Source organism: Phyllostomus discolor, chromosome 12, assembly GCF_004126475.2.
Source record: "Phyllostomus discolor isolate MPI-MPIP mPhyDis1 chromosome 12, mPhyDis1.pri.v3, whole genome shotgun sequence".
In the NCBI taxonomy this organism is placed as follows: Eukaryota; Metazoa; Chordata; class Mammalia; order Chiroptera; family Phyllostomidae; genus Phyllostomus; species Phyllostomus discolor.
This window is the reverse complement of record NC_040914.2, coordinates 22,446,604-22,468,116: the sequence shown is the minus strand read 5'-3', so window position 1 is coordinate 22,468,116 and position 21,513 is coordinate 22,446,604. Positions and strand designations below refer to the sequence as shown.

General features: G+C 43.4%; 2 protein-coding genes across 2 annotated transcripts in view; both read left to right on the top strand.

Annotated features, from left to right (window-relative positions):
• LOC114510623 (sialic acid-binding Ig-like lectin 5) overlaps positions 1 to 21,513 on the top strand; it is a 209,017-nt gene that overhangs the window by 73,991 nt on the left and 113,513 nt on the right. The window lies entirely within an intron of this gene.
• The window catches only part of LOC114510626 (sialic acid-binding Ig-like lectin 5), a 94,048-nt gene that overhangs the window by 36,695 nt on the left and 35,840 nt on the right, over positions 1 to 21,513 (top strand). The window lies entirely within an intron of this gene.

The window sequence follows — 21,513 nt, the reverse complement described above, 5'->3', positions numbered from 1 at the left end:
TAGAAATCTACTGCTTCCCAGAGAGCAGGGAGTGTGACCTCAGGTGTCCTGTGCATGACCCCCAAGGACATGCTGGTGCCACTGCCTCTGCTGTGCGTGTGGGGAGTCAGAGGGCTGTGAGCCACTGTCCTTCCTCTTTATTGGGGAACAACATAGAGAAGCATCAGGGCAGAAGATGAAGGTGTGTGGACTGGGGACACAGTGAGGACAAAGTGTCTGTGTATTCTCATGCTTTGACCTTCTCTCATTCAGAATTCAATGGGTTTACTATAGATACTGTATTCTTGTGGTTGAAGGGAGAAACCAAATGTACCATGATTATCCTGTGCCCAAACAGACCAGGTCAGTACCTGAGGGTCAGTACTGTCAATAACTTTGAGCCAACTCCACCTCCTTGGGAACCTCCACCTGTGACTGTTCCCTGAGAAACACAGGTGTCAGGATGGGGAGGGCAGGACATTGCTCCTTGAGGAGGAGAAGGCTGCTTAGGAGATCCTGTCACAAATAGAAAATGCCCTCTCTGGATGGGACAGGTGGGGTCAGAACATCATCAGCAAGAGGGCAGAGTTAACATGAAGGACCTTCCTAGTGTCATACATTTCTGAGTGGTATCTCTGTCTCCTCCCTAGTGCTGGCTCAGATACCTGACATCCACATCCTAGGGACACTGGGATCTGGGCACAGGGGTCTGGTGAGGGACCATGACACTCATATTTTACTGGTAAGATTTACCCCCAATCACCCTCCACCAACACACATGTCATGATGCAGAAAGTCCTGTGCATCCTTGCACCATTTCCACTCAGGACCTCCAGGTGAACTCAGCTCTTGTTTGTGCTTCTGCTTCTGGGAAAGAGCCAGCATCACTTGGTGGCTCCAGTGACTACACAGTAAAGGGTCAAATCTGTAAGTAGAGGGCCAGGGAGGTCTCTCTCCTCTGTGCCCCCAAGACCTTCAATTGTCCCCAAGTGTGAGGGGTGCCCAGACGTGGATACAGGGACATCCTAACTCTCTGGGTACAACAGGTCCTCACTGGGGTGGGCTTGGAAGAGGATGTGGGGGATGGGGTGTGCGGGACCAAGAGCAGGGAGGGCATAGGGACTTGACCCAGATGTAAACTTCATGATTTCATATATGTATGTGTCTTCAAGTGCTCACCACAATATCTCATATTAGCATCCATCACCACATAGAATTCCACACCTTTTCTCTTATAAGAACTGTTAACAATTTTCTCTCTTGGCAATTTTGAGATGTACAACACATTACTAATGGCATCATTATAGTTAATAGTACTAATACCCACTCTTATTACTACAGTCACCATGCTCTTCCTGATGTCCCCGTGATGTAGTTGTGTTAGGACTGAAAGTTTGTACTTTGACTACCTCACCCATTTTTCCCTACCCACATTTACTCCCTCTGGCTGCCACCCATCTGTTCTTGCTATCCATGAGTTTGATTTTTTATTTTAAATGTTTTATTGTAGTTTTTCATTACCATTTAGTCCCCTTATAATTCTCCTTACCTTCACAATCACCACACTGTTGTTCATGTTCCTGAGTCCTTTTTGCTTTTTGCTCAGTCCCTCCATCCCATAACTCCCCACCACAATGCCAGCTGTCATCTGCTCTCCATCTGTGAGTCTCTCTCAGTTTGGCTTGTTAGTTCAGTTTGTTCATTAGATTCCACATGTAAGTGAAATCATGTGGTATTTTTTTCCTGTGACTGACATATTTCACTAAATATAATGCTCTCCAGGGCCATCCATATTGTTGCAAATGGTGAATTTTTCTTCTTTTTTATGGCTGAGTAGTATTCCTTTGTATAAATGCCCCATAGTTTTATCCACTCATCTACAGATGGACACTCAGACTGCTTCCCTATCTTGGTGAGTGTAAATATTGCTGTAATGAACATAGGGGTGCTTATGTTCTTTCAAATTAGTGTTTTGGGTCCCTTTGGGAATAATCCCAGAAGTTGGGTGGCTGGATCAAATGGTAGATCCATTTTAAATTTTTTAAGGTATCTCCATACTGCTTTCCACAGTGGCTTCACCAGTCTGTGTTCCCACCAACAGTGCAAAAGTGTTCCTCTTTCTCCACATCCTTGCCAGCACTTGTTGTTTGTTGATTGATTGATGATGGCCTTTCTGAGAGGTGTGAGAAGATATCTCATTGTGGTGTTAATATGCATTTCTCTGATATGTAGTGATGTTAAGCATTTTTTCATTAGTCTATTGGCCATCAGTATGGCCTCTTCAGAGAAGTGTCTGTTCAGGTCCTTAGCTTATTTTCTAACTGGTGTTGAATTTGTAATTTCTTTATAAATGTTGGATATTAACCCCTTATCAGGTGTATTGGTGAACATATGGTATCATTCTGTGGGCTTTTTATTTTGCACCCATTTTCCTCCTCTGAGAATGACCTACCTATTTTACATATGAGTCTGATTTTTTTTAAGTTCCCACATACAAGTGAGATTGTACAGTGTTTGTCTTTCTCTGTCATGTTGATTCACTTAGCCTTATGGCACATCATATTCCATTGTACATACACCACTGTTCTTCATCCCTTCATTTACCAACAGACACTGAGGTTGCTTCCCCATCTTGGCTATTGTAAGTGATTCTGCAGTGAATGTAGGGGTGCCCAGGCCTTTCCAAGTCAGTTTTAATTTCTTCCAAATAAGTACCCAGAAGTGGAATTGGTGGATCTCAGAGCAGCTCTGTTTCCAGTTTTTGAGGAACTGCCATACTGATTTACATAGCAGCTGCTCCAACTTACATTCCCACCAACAGTGCAAGAGGGTTCTCCTTTTTGAGCATTTTTGCCAAGACTTCTTTTTTCTTGTCATTTTTATAACCCAGATAGGTTGAGAGTTTCTAGACCACTCAATGATGTGATGTGGGGGCACCACCATGGAAATCCTACCTCCTTAGTACTTTGCTTGCACAAGACAATCTTCTTGGCAACATGTGAAGAGTCAGGGGTAGGTATGGGTTGAGTTGGTTACCTCTGGTTCACATGTTCCCCATGGGAGAAGTTTTGTGGATCCTCCTATTTACACTGATGTTGAGATATGTGCCTTGATGAAAAAGCAACATGTGGCACCCACGAATTTTTCTGAAATGGGAAAACACATCACATCAAGTAAGAAGAGCCAAAATGCAGAAAACCAAAATACAACACTAATCAGACAATTACAGACTATTTTCATTAGTAGTGTGGCATTCCTGTCTGGCAGAGCTGCAGGACAGAGGCCCCCAACAGTTTTTTGGCTGATACTTTTTGATTGCTTCTTCATAGGAGAATAATTCTGTCTTACTGTAATAGGTATTAATATTACACTAGTAATCATTATTAATTATTATAATAATATAATGTTTATATAATATAGCCACTACAAAGAGATTTAGCATTTCCTTGGCACTGGAGATTGACATTTCATTTTCCTGTGTACTGTATTTTGCTGTGTATAAAGTACTTCCTTGTATAATGTGTGCCCACCTTTTTGGCCCAATGTTTCAGAAAAAAAATCTTTCATTTTTAGTTTTGAGCTCTACTTTTTAAAAGATTTTATTTATTTAATTTCAGAGAATTAAATAAATAAAATCCCACACTGAAGGCACCTGTGCGCTGTCACTGTCCCACCCACTCTCTGACCGTGTACTTGTGTACCCCATGTCTCAGTGTCCACAATGCACAGGGCTTTAACACTCAGCTTCCTTTTGGATTCCACCCTCCAGTGGAGTTGGGTATAAATTCCTTCTATTCTTATCAGCACTTGGTAGTTGAGGCAAAATTTAAATGCATCCTTTCCCAGCATGTTCTGTGGTTTTGGATGGAGGGTGGGTGTCCTGAGGCACCAGTGACACCTCTCACTGGAATGACCCCTAGATGACCTCCCTCAGGACTTCAACATCAACTGCAAGGTGATTACATTCAGATTCACATCTGGACAAGCCTCTCATCATCTGGTGCCTGTAGATCCACCTTCAGGGTTAGGTTGGGGGAGGTGACACAGGATGATTTCTCAGCCCTCACAGCACTCCCCACAGCCTGCAGAGCCCAAGTACCCCTCCAGGCCTGACCACAGCTCTGTCACCCATGGCTTCCCATTGGGGTGTCATTGGCTCCACCCCACAGTTGGGCATTTCCCTCCCTGACACAAGGCCCTGGACCAGTTCTGCCCTGTGAGAAACAAACACGCTGCCCCTACTGCTGATGCCCTGCTGTTGGGGAGTGAGAGGGCCTGAGGAGAGGGATGGAGAAGTGGGGATGGGTTGGGGCCAATTCTGAGTGTCTGTGTCCCTGCAGGTTCCCTGCAGCAGCAGCCGCAGCAGCAGCAGCAGCAGCGAGCCTATGGTATCAAGCTGCAGGAATCTGTGAGTGAGTGTGCAGGAGGGTGGATGCACCAATGTGCCCTGCTCCTTCCCCTCTTTTTGGATATCATTGTATCCCTATGCTAAAATCTACATCCACTGGTACCACATTCGGCACCACTTACATAGCTCTGAAGCTGTGGCTACAAATGACCTAAATACACCAGTGAGGATGGAGACACAGCACCGATTCTTCCTCATGGATCCCAGCACCAACCACGCTTCCCTGAGCATCAGAGACGCCAGGAAGAGTGACGCAGGAACGTACATCTTACGAGTGCAGAGACAATATACTCACCATAGTGATTATGAAGAGAAGAAGCTGACTTTGCAGGTGACAGGTATGGCAGTGGTCCAGGAGAGGGTGCAGAGACATGGGACCCATCTTAAAACAGCAACAGGACCTTGGGACACTACTTGATCCCAGCTTTGGGTCACAGTGTTAGAAGACACACAGGACCTGGGATGAGTTCAGGCCCTCAGCCATAGGTTCCAGGCAGGGTCACATTCTGGGTCCCCATTGCAGCCCCACATCCCAGGCACTTCCCTCTCTCCTCCTCAGACCTGATACAGAAACCTGACATCCACATTCGGGGGCCTCTGGAGTCTGGCCACCCCACACAGCTGAACTGCAGCCTGCCAGGGTCCTGTGAAGGGGGAAGTCCTCTCATCTTCACATGGGTGGGGAGTGCCCTTGACTCTCTGAGTACCAAGATCCTTCACCCCTCCATGATCATCTTCACTCAAAAGCCCAGGGACCACGGCACCAAAGTCACCCGTATAGTGACACTTGCAGGACCCAGGGTGACCACACAGAAAGCCATTCAGCTCAGTGTGTCCTGTGAGTGTTGGCGGGACAAGTGGTGCCCTGGGGGCAGAGGGACTGGCAAACCTGATTGTTTGTGTCTTTGTGTGTATTTTGTGTGTGGGCGTACAGTAGGCTGAGCTAAAAGGAGGAAACTCAATTCTGCATCTGAGTGTAGAAGGGGAGTGGGCCACAACACAGCTATGCCACTTTTCTGGTTCCCACTGCCCCTCGTTGGGTTAGGGTGACTCCCATCCACCCATCCCTGCTAAGGCAGGAACATGTCTTTCTGTCCCAGATGCCCCAGATAACCTCTCCATAGGCGTATCATTCAGAAATGTCACAGGTATGAAAGAACCTCCCTCTGTGGGGTTGGAACCTGCCCCAGGGACAGTCATGGAGCTGAGGGGAATCAGTGTGATTGGGATCATATATGGGGAGAGGCAAGGAGGAAAATTACCACCTTCCCTCTCTCACCTCTTGTGGTTTGTTGCCTTTACCTGTGTTTTCCCTCTCTCTCCCCACCACTCAGCCCTCTTTCTGTCTCTGTCTGCATCTCTCTCCACTAGCCCTCAAGGTTCTGCAAACCACATCCCTTCCCATCCTGGAGGGTGAGGGTGTGCAGCTGCTCTGTGTGGCTGACAGCAACCCCCCTGCACAGCTGAGGTGGTTCCGGGGGTCCCCAGCCCTGAACGCCACCCTCATCTCCAGAACAGCGATCCTGGAGCTGCCTCTTGTGGGGACTGGGGAAGAAGGACAGTTCACCTGCCAAGCTCAGCACCCGCTGGGCTCCAGAAGTATCTCTCTCAACCTCTCTGTGGTCTGTGAGTGTGGGGACCCCTGTGGGCAGGACACCTGGGTTTTGGGAGGGCAGAGGCACCACTGACACTTCTTGCTCCCCACAGACCCCCCACGTCTGCTGGGACCCTCCTGCTCCTGGGAGGACCAGAGTCTGCACTGTAGCTGTTCCTCCCAAGCTAGGCCAGCCCCCTTGCTGCGCTGGTGGCTGGGCGAGGGGCTGCTGGAGGGGAACCCCAGCAATGCCTCCCACATGGTAACCTCCTGGTCCTCAGGGCCCTGGGCCAACAGCTCCCTGAGCCTCTCAGTGGGGCTCAGTGCCAGGCTCAGACTCACTTGCGAGGCGAAGAATGTCCACGGGGCCCAGAGAGCCAGTGTCCTGCTGCTCTTGCCAGGTCAGGGGCCTGCTGGGGGCGGAGGCTGAGGGAGAATGGAAGAGAACAAGGGAGGACTGAGCGGGGGAAAGAGGCTGTGGCCGGCAAGGGCGTTATTTGCTAGGACAGGACCCTCCATCTCCTGTCTGAACAGAACCTACAGCTACAGTGGGTTCTGCTAAGATTTGCGAAGACAGGACCCAGAGTCCTGAGAGAGGATGGGCCCACACTCCTTTTCTCTGCAGAACAGGGAGTATTCGTGTGCAGAGTGGTTCCCGCTGCTCTTGGAGGTGCCGGTGCCATGGTGTTCCTGTCCCTATGCTTGTGTCTCATCTCCTTTTGCATGTAAGCCTGTGCCCTGGGCAGGTACAAGGGAGATGTGTCCTGGAGGGTACAGAGAGAGGCCTCTAAATCCCAAAGGTGGAGCTAAGTCCATATGGAGAGGCCTATTTTAATATTTCATATTTTTAAAGATTTTATTTATTTATTTTTAGAGAGCAGGGAAGGGAAGTAGAAAGAGAGGGAGAGAAATATCAATGTGTGATAGTCTTTTATGTGTCCCCACTGGGGACACCTGGCCCACAACCCCAACATGTGCCCTGATGGGGAATCAAACTGGCGACACTTTGGTTTGCAGCCCATGCTCAGTCTGCTGAGCTACATCAGCCAGGGGAAGAGGGGTCTTTTTTGAGAGGGATTCGGTAGCAGCTTTATTGAGATAAAATTCTTGTATTTATTTTATTTTAAAATATATTATTTATTTATTTTTAGACAGAGGGGAAGGGAGGGAGACAGGGAGAGAAACATCGATGTATAGTTGCTTCTCACGCACCCACTACAGGATACCTGGCCTGCAACCCAGGTATTTGCCTTGACTGAAAATCACACTGGCAACTCTTTCGTTGACAGGCCCACAATCAATCCACTGAGCCACACCAGCCAGGGTAAATTCTTATATATTTAAAATGTACAATTCAGCGATTGGGAAGATGGCGGCTTTACTGTAGGCAGCGTTTTTCTCGGCTTCTGTGAAGAGGGGTGAAACTCGCAGATCGGTGGAGAAACTGAGCAAGTGGGCTAGGTTACTGAATCACTTTTGAAAGCAGGACATCAAAAATTATTGCACTCACGGAAAACCAGACGGTAAGGAATCTGCTACAGGACAAAAGGGGCCCAGGGATCAGCGCGGGGTCTAGGGGTGTGCAGACCCCAGGCCTGCCTCGTGCTCTGGGATCTGCCCCAGGGCACCCGGGAGAGGGAAGTCGCTGCTCCCTCCCCCGAATACGGGGGGTGAGCAACTCCAGGGGAGAACATGTTGCTAAAAGGAACATATTGGCCAATTGGACTGGGGAAAAAATTGCCCAGGGACTATGAACACCCGCCCAGAGGCCTGGGAGGAGTGAGGGACTCTAGCCGACAGGACCAGGGGCAGCCTGGAAGGGTGCCTGCTCCCCTAGCCCGGTGGAAGTGTAGATTGGTGGAGAGTACAGAACCGGCCAAGCTCCGCTTGCGCCCCAAAGGGAGGCCTGAATCTCGCGCTGCGATCCCGGGAGGGACATGGCACTTGGTGCTTCCAACAGTGGTGGCTCAGAGATTTCCAGCCAGCCTGACCGGGGGAGCAGGGAAAGGCGCCCACAGCCAATCCGAGTGCGGTTCGGCGGGAAACACGGAGCTGGAAACGGCTTGGCTCGCGCACCGTCAGGATGACTGACTTTCGCGCGCTTTGATCCCGGAAGGATCAGAGCGAGGCGCTTAGGGCGATCCTAGACCCCGAATCTCAAAAGTTTGGGGGAGGGGCATGCCCTTTTATGATCCCCAGGGAGGGCGCAGTGAATCCCAAAATGTCACGGCTGCCTCCTGAGATCATAGAGCTGGAAACCTGCAGGACCCCGGAGTCCGGAAGAACGTGGAAGTGAGATCCAAAGAACCAGTGTGTTCAGGAGCACCCAGGCTACTGGACAGACCTGCTGAGGTCTGGCTGGGAGAGAAAGAAGCATTTCAAAGGTCCCTCAGCCAGCTGAAGCCAGCAAGATCAGAAAAACTGGTCTGGCCAGTTAGAAACCAACAAGAGGTTTTTGTTGTTGTTGTTGTTGTTGTTCTTTTTTGGTTTTGTTTGGTTTCTCTGGCTGTTGTTGGATGATTGATTTTATCTTGTGTTTTATGTGACATTTTATTTTTCAATTCTTATTATTTTTATACATCGCAATCCCTTATGTTTCTCTTCCATTCATCCTAATATTATTCTTTCCACTCCAAATTTATCTCTCCTGCACTACATCTTCTGCTTTTCTTTCCTTTTTTTTTAATCTTGCAAGTTACTGTAATTTTGTATTATCTTTTTCTCACTCTTCCAACATTTTTTATTTTAATAATATTTTGGTATTCTTTTTCTTTCTGTATAATCTTCTTTGCTTGGCTGGTTATACTGTCATTTGATAGGTTCCCCCTGGTATCTCAGTCACAAGGTGTTGATACGTTACTATCCTTCATCTGTGTTCCATTAATATACCTCTCAAGGTTCTATACTCTTTATTCTTGTTATCTAGACCTCATCAATTCTGCCACAAGACTGTCACTTCACTATTACTGCTAGTAAGCCCTAGTCTATACAATTGTAAATGCTTCTCAATACCCCTACCTGATCTCAGCCCACTTTGCAATTTTCTGAACTATACTATTGTGGGGGTTGTCTCTATTCTTTTACTCACTACTCCTATATACTAATCTTTAGTCCAACCCTACCTTAGAATCTGACCTCCCACAGCCTCACAGCTTTCTAGATCCAACTAACAATCCTCTCATCCCCAATAAGAGTCTTACCTTCTTTCCATCCTTTCTAAAACGTGGATAGTGGGGTGGAGGATCACGGTTAACACTATCAAGAGCCAAAGGATAACCCATCTCTTCTCTACTGGCTGCTAAAGTAAATATCATAGTATACTGTCTTGCTGTTTTAAACCATTTTGCCTTACTCCTCCAACTGATCACAAAAAATAATAGGGAGAAGCTGTGAACACCAGGATACACGAAGGAGATTGCACCACTGAATCTCACAAATATTCTATCACAGAAGTTCACACCATAATTAAAGGAAATTAGAACAGATCAAACTAACAAACAAGAAGAAAAAAGAAGAAACCCACAAACAATGAGAAAACAAAGAAACAACCCCCAATTGAAGGGAAATGAGGAAGCCTCAGGAAAAATGCTAAATGAAATAGAGGCAACTCAACTATCTGATAGTGAGTTCCAAACAATGATTACCAGGAAGTTCAATGAACTCACAATGAGCTATCAGAAATTAGAGGGAAACTACATCAATCTCACTGCAAACTATATACACATGAAAAAAGAAATAGAAACTCTCAACAAAGGTCAAGAGGAAATGAATACAATTTCTGAACTGAAGAACACAGTAGAAGGAATGAAAAGCAGGATTGATGAAGCAGAAGATTGGATTAGCGAGCTGGAGGACAAAATAGAAAACAGCATCCAGAAAGAGCAAGAAAAGGAAAAGAGGCTCAGAAAGAATGAAGAGGGATTAAGAGAAATGCAAGACAATATGAAACGTAATAATATCCGTATAATAGGGATACCAGAAGGAGAAGAAGAGCAAGGGATCGAAAACCTAGTTGAACAAGTAATGAAGGAGAACTTCCCTAATTTGATGAGAGAAAAAGTCACACAAATCCAGGAAACACAGAGAGTTCCAATCAAGAGGAACCCAAAGAGACCCATCCCAAGGCACATCATAATTAAAATGACAAAATTTCAAGACAAAGAGAGAATCTTAAAGGCAGCAAGGGAGAAAAAGGAAGTAACATACAAGGGAGCCCCAATAAGGCTAACAGCTGACTTCTCAATGGAAACACTTCAAGCCAGAAGAGAATGGCAAGAAATACTCCAGGTAATGAGAACCAGAGGGCTGCAACCAAGGCTACTATATCCAGCAAGGCTCTCAATCAAGATAGAAGGCCAAATAAGAAGCTTCCCAGACAAAAGAAGTCTAAAGGAATACACCTCCACCAAACCAGCTCTGCAAGAGATTCTAAAAGGACTGCTTTAAGGAAGGGAGGGAAGAGAGAGAGAGAGAGAGAGAGAGAGAGAGAGAGAGAGAGAAACACACGTACATAAAAGACTGAATAAGTACCTATCAATAATAACCTTAAACGTAAATGGATTAATTGCTCCAATCAAAAGACATAGAATAGCTGATTGCATAAGAAAAAATGACCCACATATCTGCTGTCTACAAGAGACCCACCTCAGGATAAAAGACCCACACAGGCTGAAAGTGAAGGGCTGGAAACAAATCTTCCAAGCAAATGGACAGGAAAAAAAAGCCAGGGTAGCAATACTCATATCAGACAAAATAGACTTCCATAAAAGGTCCATAAAGAGAGACCCAGAAGGTCACTTCATAATACTCAAGGGAAGAATACATCAAGAAGACATAAATATTGTAAATATATATGCACCCAACATAGGAGCGCCGAAATACATAAAGAAAATCTTAGAGGACTTCAAGAAAGATATGGACAGCAACACAATTATAGTGGGAGAATTTAATACCCCACTATTAAAAATGGACAGATCTTCTAAACAAAATATCAACAAAGATATTGTGGCATTGAACAATACCCTTGATGAAATGGACTTTACTGATATATACAGAGCCCTCCATCCAAAAGAAGCTAAATATACATTCTTTTCAAATGTACATGGAACATTCTCAAAGGTAGACCACATGATAGGACACAAAGCCTCAAGAATTTGAAGAAAATTGAAATCATACCAAGCATTTTCTCAGACCACAAGGGACTGAAGCTAGAAACCAACCCCAAGGAAAAAAACCAAAAACACTCAAAATCATGGAGATTAAATAGCATGCTATTAAACAATGAATGGGTCAAGAATGATATTAGGGAAGAAATCAAAAGGTTTCTGGAAACAAATGAAAACGAACTCACAACAACCCAAAACTTATGGGACACAGCCAAGGCAGTCCTGAGAGGGAAGTTCATAGCGATACAGGCCCAACTAAAAAGGTTAGAAACATTCCAAACAAACAACCTAACCCTACGTCTACAAGAACTCGAGGAACAACAACAAAGGCAGCCCAGAGCAAGCAGAAGGAAGGAAATAACCAACATCAGAGCAGAATTAAATGACATAGAGACTAAAAGCACAATTCTAAGGATCAATGAATCCAAGAGCTGGTTCTTTGAAAAGATAAACAAAATTGACAAGCCTTTAAGCATGCTCATCAAGAAAAAAAGAGAGAAGACCCAAATAAACACAATCAGAAATGAAAGAGGAGAGATTACAACAGATACCACAGAAATACAAAGGATTGTAAGAAATTACTACAAAGAGCTGTATGCCAAGAAATTTGAAAACTTAGGTGAAATGCACAACTTTCTAGAAAAATATAATCTTCCAAAACTCAATGAAAAAGATGCAGAAAGCCTCAACAGACCAATAACAACAAAAGAAATTGAAGCAGTAATCAAAAAACTCCCAACACACAAAAGCCCTGGACCAGATGGTTTCACAGGAGAATTTTACAAAGCATTTAAGGAAGAGCTAACCCCTATCCTTCACAGACGATTCCAAAAAATCGAAGAAGATGGGAGTCTCCCAAACTCTTTTTATGAGGCCAACATCATCCTAATTCCAAAACCAGATAAAGACACAACAAAGAAAGAGAACTTCAGGCCAATATCACTGATGAACATTGACGCTAAAATCCTCAACAAAATACTGGCGAACCGCATCCAACAATACATTAAAAAGATCATACACCATGACCAAGTGGGATTCATCCCAGGGATGCAAAGATGGTTCAATATTCCCCAGTCAGTAAATGTAAGACATCACATAAACAAAAGCAAAGCTAAAAACCACATGATTATATCAATAGATGCAGAAAAAGCATTTGATAAGGTACAGCACCCATTCATGATAAAAACACTCGGCAAAGTGGGAATAGAGGGAGCATTCCTCAACATAATAAAGGCCATATATGAGAGACCTTCAGCCAACATCATACTCAATGGCAAAAAATTAAAATCTTTTCCACTAAGATCAGGAACAAGACAAGGCTGTCCACTTTCACCACTTCTATTCAATATAGTACTGGAAGTTTTAGCCACAGCAATCAAACAAGAAAAAGAAATAAAAGGCATTCAAATCAGAAAGGAGGAAACAAAACTGTCACTGTTTGCAGATGACATGATAGTATACATAGAAAATCCTATAGACTCCACCAAAAACCTGCTTGACCTAATAAGTGAATTTGGCAAAACAGCGGGATACAAAGTCAATATCCAGAAATCAAAGGCATTTCTGTACACCAACAATGAAACAACAGAAACAGAGATCAAGGAAAAAATCCCATTTGAAATAGCAAAAAGAAAAATAAAATATCTAGGAATAAACCTAACCAAAGAGGTAAAAGACCTGTATTCAGAAAACTACACAACACTGAAGAAAGAAATCAAGGAAAACACAGACAAATGGAAACATATACCGTGTTCATGGATTGGAAGAATTAATATCATCAAAATGTCCATACTACCCAAAGCAATTTACACATTCAATGCAATACCTATTAAAGTACCAATGGCTTATTTCACAGACATAGAATAAACACTTCAAAAATCTATATGGAACCATAAACAACCCCGAATAGCTGCTGCAATTTTGAGAAAGAAGAGTAAAGTAGGAGGGATAACAATACCCGACACTAAACTATACTACAAGGCCACTGTAATCAAAACAGCCTGGTACTGTCATAAAAACAGGCACATAGACCAATGGAACAGAACAGAGAGCCCAGAAATAACCCCAAGTCTCTATGGTCAATTAATATTTGACAAAGGAGGCAGCAACATAAAATGGAATAAAAATAGCCTCTTCAACAAATGGTGTTGGGAGAACTGGACAGCCATGCGCAAAAAAAATGAAACTTGAGCACCAACTTACACCATATACAAAAATAAATTCAAGGTGGATAAAAGACTTAAATATAAAACATGACACCATTAAAGTCCTAGAGGAGAACGTAGGTAGGAAAATCTCAGATATTTCATGAAGAAACTTTTTTACTGAAGTGTCTCCTAGAGCAAGGGACATAAAGGAAAGAATAAGCAAATGGGACCTCATCAAAATTAAAAGCTTCTGCACATCTGAAGAAAACAGTATCAAAATTAAAAGAGAACCAACTGTATGGGAAAACATATTTGCCAATGATACCTCAGACAAGGGTTTAATCTCTAAAATATATAAAGAACTTACACGACTGCACTCTAAGAAGACAAGGAATCCAATTAAAAAGTGGGCAAAGGACTTGAACAGACACTTCTCCAAGGAGGACATACAGAAAATCCAAAGACACATGAAACGATGTTCAATATCGCTAGCTATCAGAGAGATGCAAATTAAAACCACAATGAGATACCACTTCACACCAGACAGAATAGCCATCATAAACAAAGCAACAAACAAGTGTTGGAGAGGTTGTGGAGAAAAGAGGACCCTAGTGCTCTGCTGGTGGGACTGCAGACTGGTACAACCACTATGGAAAGCAGTATGGAACTTCCTTCGAAAACTAAAAATGGATCTGTCTTTTGACCCTGCAATTCCACTGCTGGCACTCTATCCTAAGAACACTAAAACACCAATTCAAAAGAACCTATGCATCCCAATGTTCATAGCAGCACAATTTACAATAGCTAGATGCTGGAAGCAACCAAGATGCCCATCAGTAAATGAATGGATCAAAAAAGTATGGTACATTTACACAATGGAATTCTATGCAGCAGAAAGAAAGAAGGAGCTCCTACCCTTTGCAACAGCGTGGATGGAGCTGGAAAACATTATGCTTAGTGAAACAAGCCAGTCAGTGAAAGACAAATACCATATAATCTCACCTTTAACAGGAACCTAAATAACAAAACAAAGAAACAAGCAAAATATAACCAAAGACACTGAAATAGAGGACAGGCTGACGGTGACTGGAGAGGAGAGAAGAGGGAATTTAAGGGAACAGTGGGAAGGGTTCACAGGAACAAACTTAAAGGACACATGGTCATAAACTAAGGGGAGGGTGGTAATAGGAGGGAAGTGGGGAGGATGGGAGGGAGGACTGGATTGGGAGTAAAAAGGGGAAAACCGTATTTGAACAATGATTAAAATAAAAAAAGAGAAATATTTATAAAAAGGCAAAAAAAAATAAAATGTACAATTCAATGGCTTTTTATTCAGTCACAGAGTTGTGCACTTCTCACCATAATTAATTTTGAATCTCTTTTATTAGCACAAAATGAATTAAAAAATCCCTTATTTGTCATTTTTGCCACCATCCTTGCCCCAGCTCCAGATAGACACTTATCTATTTCCTGTGTCTCTAGATCTGCCCATTGTGGACATTTCATATAAATGGAATCATACAACACATGACCCTTTTTGACTCTTTTTTCAGATAATGATATTTTCAAGGCTCATGTGTCATTTTTTATTCTTTTTTATTTCAAATAATATTCCACAGCATGAATGTTGCACTTTTTATTTTCTCTTCATTCATTGATGGACAGTTGGGTTGTTTCTACTCTGGGGCTCTCAGGAATAACACTGGTATGATTGCTTATGTAGAAGTTTCTCCCTGTGTAGGGACCTATTGTGATGTAAGTTTAGTCTTGGTGAAACACCTGGTCATCCAGGGGACGGAGCACTCACTTGAATGTCAGAAGGTCTCTGAGTTAGTTTCTGGGATTCAGATGCTTCAGTGGTCGTCTCAGAAAGTGGAGGCAGCCAGCCCACCTGTGCCTGAACCATTGTGGCTCCTGACTTCTTCCCTTAGAGTGAAATTCCACAAGAAGTGAATACTCAGGGGACAAATTGTCACAAATGATGAAGACCCTGTCATGGGTACAGTCACCTGGGTGAGTGATGTGAGTATCTTCTCATGCAGTGTAGGAGGAGGGGCTGGGCAAGTCCCTTCAGTGAGTGAGGACTGAGCTGCTCAGAATTTCCCCAAACCTGCTCCTCTGTGGTCAGCTAGACAGACAGCTGGGAGTTGACTTCCCCTTCCTTATCTAGAGCCCAGGGTCAGTCTCCTGCCCCAGAGCTGCTGACCACTGAGCCCAACTCACATCTCTGCCTGGTACAGCCTGGCAGAACTCTCTCTCCAAAACTATCACTTTCTACCCATCTGGGCATGTTACTTAATCTCTCTGTATCTCACTTTCCCCATCTATAAATGGAAGGAGTAAAACAATCATTTATAGTTGGTTTCTGTGAGAATGCAATATGATTAGTAAGTCCTCGATATGGTCTAATCAACTGTAGTATTACAAAATTTTAAATGAATGACAAATAGTTGAGTTCATGTGGACTGTGTAACTAAAAAGCTTTCCATTAGCTCAACTTCCCCTTGAGGCCATGTCTGATTGATTCTTCTCTGGCTCTTTTCTCTCCCCTTCACTCAGGGTTCCCAGCAAAATCCACAGCCAGACAGGCCCCCAGACCAACTGTCACCCATGGAACATGCTTCTCCATCAGGAGAGGAGCAGGATACCTAGTACGCCAACTTCACCTTTCATGGGAGGAAGCTGTGTGAGGCTCAGGACAAGGAGGCCACCAGCACCTGCATGTACTCAGAGATCAAGAAGACCAGCCAATGAGGACTCTCTCAGAGCTTAGTCCTGGCCAGAAGCATCACGGCCTCTCTGAGGGAAAGAAGTCAGAGACTAATTGATGAAATCTGAGGAGATCTTGTGCAACATTAATGAATCACTGTAAGAGCATCCACAGGCAGAGCAGGAAGAGAGCTGAAGTGCAGTCTTCAGCACTTCCTAAGGCATTGTCTTCAAGTGAGTCACTTCCTTTTTTCTCCCTCAGTTTCCCTTCTGTACAGCAGAGATGATACGCGCTACTCAAAGGCAGCTGTGAGCATTAAAGAAATCACAACCAACAGAGGTCCAGGGCTTGCCTGTCTCTCTTTTTTGAACAGAAAGGTCCTGGTGGCAAGTTCTCCTGAAGTCCGGGGTGACCAGTCATAGAAAACAGGGTGGTAGCTTGTTGGTGTCATTTCCATGCAGAAGTCTTCAAAGCCTCCTCAGGGAAAGACATTGGACTCAGCTGGTGTTCCATTGTGATGTGGTATCTTGTAGTTTCTGTGGGGTCATCTCGCTTCACTTTTGCCTGTACATTCTTCCAGCATTTCCTGAGTGCCAGTCCCTTCCCATCCCATATACAACCCCACTGGAATCTTTCCAACAGCCTGTCGACTGTAAACAGGAGCTGACTAGGTATTTCATCACCAAAAAGAATTTTTTCAGAGACAAAGAAACGGCTGCAATGCAGCTGGTGCAGCCACAGCTAGCCATGTGCACACCCTGGGCAGGGAAGCAGCAGACATGAAGCCCTTGTCACAGAGCAGAAGAGGTTTGGGGGAGGGGCTGTTACCACCATAGAGCTCTGCTGTGACCATGGAGTGTTTCCAGTAAGGCTGCTAGCACCACGTATGATGTGACAGGACCACTGATAGGCCTCCCAATTCCTGGTGGCGTTAGTCTTCTGCAGTAAAACTGCACACAGCAGAGAACTGACCCCACCTTTCTCCTCCAAAATCCCCTTCTCACTCCCTGGCCTTAGATGGCAGATCCCAGGTCTCTTCCCTTGGCACTTAGCCTTCACCCACCCTCTCTCCCTTTGGCTTTGTTCCTCCAACCTTGTATGGTGGTCCCTACAAAAGGCTTAGCAATTTGAGATACCCCTCCTGGAGGCAATGCTCCTTGGCTTTCATCAGGCACACCCCACCTGTCCTTCAAAGGTGAGTTCTTGGGCAGCATTGCTTGAGAGGGTGGACTGAAGAAACAGCTCACCATGTCCAAGACAGAAACACAGAAATGCTATCTTGCTGGGGTCTCAGCTTCTTTGGTGGGGAACACTCCCCATTTCTCTCCAGGAGTCCTTCTCTGGTAAACTGGTGAGTGGATGTGTCATTCTGAAACAGGAGGGACATTTGTTATGATATTGCTGCTGAACATGTCTGTGTCCTTGGTGGGGAGAGCCAGGACTGAAAGAGAGCTCTTTGTTCAGGGACCTCGATGCTGTACATGGACATGTGAATTGTTGGTTATAGCTACTAACAAGACTGATTCCTTCAGGAACGAGTGTAATCAGCTATGATTTCATCTTTTTGTGGCTCCAAAGGCCACTTCTTCGCATTGATTGTAGACTGAGCAGATATTAGAAAGTTTCTCTTCTTTCTTTCCTTGTATTCTTTTCTTTTGACTTAGAGGAGTGAAAAATATCTGTATGATTCTACCTATTATTCTAATAATTTGTTTCTTTTTAAAGTTTGTTGATTTGCAGATTGGAGAAATAAAATTACATTCCTCTAAAAAAAAGAGCTCACATTCTTTCTCCTCTGTATAGATGATCTGATTTAATTTTTAAAGAAAGCTCTGAAACAAAATCAGCCTACATTCAAGAGCAGTACCATAGTGTTTAGTGCCTATCAATAAGCTTTTGGGTTGTAAGTACATTAGTCCCCCTTATCTGTGGGAAAGATGTTTCATGCCTGACACTGCAGATAGTACATCTTATTTACACCTGATTTTTTCTGTATACACCTATGATAAAGTTTAATTCATAAATTAGGCACAATTAAAGATGAACAGAATTACTAATAATAGAAGAATTCTAACAATACACTGTGATGAAGGGTATATGACTGTGGTCTCCCCTTCTCTCACAATATCTTCTTGTACTTTACTCACCCCACGTCCTGTGCTGTTTTAAGATACCACAATGCCCATGTGATGAGGTGCAGGGAGGTGAATGACGCAGGCATTGTAATAGAACATGAGGCTACTGTAAGGGTGACTTGACACAGGCACTTGGTAGTGGGCCAATAAATCTGACAACCTAATAGGCTACTAAGGGACACACAAGGGGGTAGTGTATACAGTATGGAGATGTCAGTCAAAGGGATGCTTCATGACAGGGCAGGACAGACAGAGGCAGGAGAGGATTCATTATATTACTCAGAAAATCACAAAATTTAAAACATGAATGGTTTATTTTTGGGGTCTTCCATTTAGTAATTTTGGACCATGTTTGAACATGGATAACAGAAACCATGGAAAGCACAACTGTGGATAATGGGAGGCCACTGTAATATACCTGTGTTTTCAAAGTTCCCTTATGGTTGCTGCTGAAGTGTGTCTTACAACAAGAACCACAAGGGCTGGTTGAGCCACAACATTGGCTGCAGTGGAGGAAATGTCTGTGGGGGCCCAGGTGACTGCCCCAGTGACACAAAACAAGCACCTGAATGCAGGTGACTTACTTTGGAAAGTGGCCTCCAGAAAAGAAGGAGACAATCACAGTGTGGAACTAGGAGGGCTTGGGTTGAACACATCCACTACATGAACCCCAATTTCCATGTGGTAAGAAGTTGAATTGTGACTCTTCTTTTGGTAATAACTGGTTAAATCATTCTGCTCAGGACTTGTGCTGAAAATAAGAACATTCTCTGGGAAAAAACTAAATAGATGACATCAAATTCCTCAGTGTAGAAGTACGGAATAATTAAAACAAAATGAAAATTGTAACTTATTGAGCTAGTATTTGGGGGAATGCTTTAATCCAGAAAATAAGACAGAATATCTAAGCCAAGATACCAAAGTTTTCAATGGCATTTACCTACACTGATCATGTACCTTTGGTTCTGTGGCCTTTGAGGCCTGGAAATGATAGTGAGGATACTGGCCCTGCCCAAGGTGGGGAGTTTCAAAGGAGACCATTCCCACATTGAGTAGGCATCAGGAGAAGGGTGAGTCAAAAAAAAATTAAAGATGAGAAGAATGTCTGAACAGCATCCACAGGGAAAAAAAAACAGATTACATTCTAAAGAGGAGCATTTTTAAATGGAAATATCAGTAGCAACCATGGAAATCAGAAGAAAGCAAATGCTATCTTTAACTATCACTTTATAGTCTGTACTCAGTAGAGATGATTCAAAAATGAGGAAGTAATGCAGACCCTTTGGATCAAGTACATGGGGAAAATCATTGCCAGTAGAATAAAAACATAGTTTTGAAATTCCTGAGAATAATAACAGCTAAGTCCAATGTGGTTTGGTGGGTAAATAGACTTTACATTTTCTCATATTTACATATTATCTAGGAGGTGAGAGAGCTTTTCCTTTACTAAAACTTTGGTAAGTTAATTATTTATGCAGTAAGCTTTATGGTCATGACTATACAAACAGAGTCATAATGTATAGGGAAATAGAATACTTCAAAACTTAGTAAACCAAAGGAGAGAAGACTAAAAAGATAAAGTAATGTGGCATTGTTGGCACATATGTAAAATAAATTTAATGTAAGAAACTTATGTTGAATACAATTGGATAAAAGCTTCAGTTAAAACCAGAAAGTCAGCTTGGATTAGTAGTATGTACTTTATAAGATATGCTTCTAAATTACAAGAATAGAAATGTCAAAATTCAAAGAAGACAAGATTATATACTGTACTAACATAATAGAAAGAAAGCTGGAGGAGTCTCAATTAAGTCATACAAAAACCACATCACTACATCACTACATTTATATGAAGTTCTGTAGCAACTATCTTGTTGAAGAACAGGTATGCAGGTGTTATGATTACAGGGAAGGGCAGAAAATAGAGGACCCCAAGTGTCAATATGGTGGCAACCAATGAGGGGCTTGGAGAGGAAGGGAAACAAAGAGAAATTCTGAGGCTCCTGGGGAGTTTTCCTGTTTTTTTCTTGACTTGAAATATGATCCCCTAGAGTAACTTATATGTTTATATATTATAAAATATTTTAATAAGATACCATATTACATATTTGTAATTTTTATAAACATAATATTATTCTATTAAAGAACAATATAATAAAGTACTATAGGTTATTATTAATTATAACAACTTATATATAATTATATTTATAAGACATATTTATATAATGTAAACTATAATTAATATATAACATTTACAAAATGTAAACTCTAAACATATTTTTCACAAGCAATACATGTAAAATATTTCAAGCCAGGACATGTCTTAGGTTCCAATGGTTGCCTTTTGCGGGAAAGTTAGAAGGAAGAATAACATTAAACAGCATGATGACAAATAAGAGGGATAAGAGGAAAAGCACAGACATGAATCCAGCCCACTCCCACACCTTCTCCTAACTTTGCCTTCTCAAGGACCCCTGCCTTTCCAAAGCTTCTCCATCCCAGGAGCCCTGCTTCCCTAAGGCTCAGGCCCTTTTGACTGTGAACTGGGGTCTGTGGCAGACGGAAACCCAGGTGTGCTCCAGGACCAGGGACAGCGCCAACCCTTCCACTAGGAGCTCTCAGGTCTGACAGGAGGAGAGGGCGCCTCCTGGAGGCACAGGCTTGACTTGCCTCATGCAGAGGTAAGGCTGGGGAATGAAGCTGATGGCATTCTGTCTAATAGGACAAAGGTGCACCCAAGCTCCTCCTTAGTCTGCCTTGGACAGCCTCACATCCTAGGGAAGAGGAGCTCTAGCTACAGAGAAACAGTGCATTTCTCAGAGGCCACTGGGGTCTATGTCCCTCATGGCTGACTCCAGAACACCTACATCAGACACTTGCCCTTCCTTCTTTTCCTCACAACAGTGGGTTGATATTTTCTTTTTCCTTTAACCCCTTCTTTCTACTGTCAGGGAGCTCTTCACAATAGGAAACATGATCTGTGGGTCTTTTCTGTGCCTGGCAGTATCCAGTCCCAATTCAGGTCCAATGAAGAAATGAAGAATCAGAAGTCTGTTTGAGATGTTGTATTTAGAGCTCTTAGGCCACTGAAAGAATTTCTAAGTTTCAATTCATTGTACATGAATTGGAATATATTCAGATTGGGAAATACTTCTGTGACCTCAGTAGAGCAGAGCAGGGAGAATGTTATCATGAAGGGCAGAGCAAGCCAGGCAAGGTCAGGAGAAAATGGAGGTGGGGTAAGGAGAGCCAGATTCAATAGATCGACAAAGATGGGAGGTTTTTCCTGACTGGAAGAAATGTAAAGAAGTTACAAGGTGAGAGTGCAGGGTCCTGGGAACCCTGAGATTGAGCTCACAGCTGCACATGAGTCCA